Genomic DNA, 1,169 nt, shown 5'->3' on the forward strand with positions numbered 1-1,169 from the left:
GGGATCAAGGGTTGCGGGGAGAAAGCAGGAGAATGGGGTTGAGAAACACAGCATCCATAGTGGGGCAGACTCAATGGGCCAAATGGCCCATTTCTGCTCCTACATCTTATGGTCTTACGGAAACTACAGTTCCTTCTTCAACATCCCTTTCCAGTCCAAAGTCCTCAAATGTATTATCACATCCAAAATGCATGCCGATATTTTTTGCAATTCGTTTCACGATATTTGCAGCGCAGAATCCAGGCATTTGGGCCAATCAAAATGTTCAAGTGTTTATGATCCACCTGAAATTTCTCTCATTCTCCTTCTAAACCCCATCACATTTCCTCCTAAGCTTTTCTCCCACATCTTCCCTCAGTGGAAGCCAACTCAACGGTTCTTTATGGTAGCCAGTTCTACATCATAACTACTGTCTAAGTAAAGTGGATAAAGAACTGCAGGTGCTGGAGATGAGAAACAAATAAAAACTGAAAGTGCTGGAGAAACTCAGCAGGTCTGGCAGCATTTGTGGAGAGAGAAACAGAATTAATGTTTTGAGTCCAGTGACCCTCCTTGAGAAGAAAGGAAGGGGCACTGGATTCAAAACATTAACTCTGTTTTGCTCCTCAGACTTTGAATTTCCAGCAATTTCTGTTTATGTTTGCTCTAGATACAGTTGTTTCTCCCAAGTCCCCATTACATTTATTAATCTCTATCTTATATTTAGCATTCCTGGTTTTGCTCTCACTCAGAAATGGAAAGATCTTTGCTACAGCTATCCTATCAAATCTTTTCGTAATCTTAAGGATCTCCTCAGGTTACTCCTCAGTCATCTCTCTACTAAAGATTGGTCAAGCTCACCTGATGAGTATAACCTTATAGTTCCAGGTTTAACCTGAATAATTCTTCTCTACAATTTGACCAGTGCCTCTATATCCTTTTGTAATATAGAGGTCAGTACTATTCACAGCACTCCAAGTGTGGTCCATCAAATCTACCTGTCTTCAATTTCTTCTTGAATGCCAGTGCTTTGGATTGATTTTTTCTAAAAAGCCCAATTAAACTACAGAGATAGTAGGAACTGCAGATGCTGGAGAATCCGAGACAACAAGGTGCAGGGCTGGATGAACACAGCAGGCCAAGCAGCATCATAGGAGCAGAGAGGCTGACGTTTCGGGCCTAGACCCTTC

Source organism: Rhincodon typus, chromosome 27 (assembly GCF_021869965.1).
Source record: "Rhincodon typus isolate 14 chromosome 27, sRhiTyp1.1, whole genome shotgun sequence".
Taxonomy (NCBI): domain Eukaryota; kingdom Metazoa; phylum Chordata; class Chondrichthyes; order Orectolobiformes; family Rhincodontidae; genus Rhincodon; species Rhincodon typus.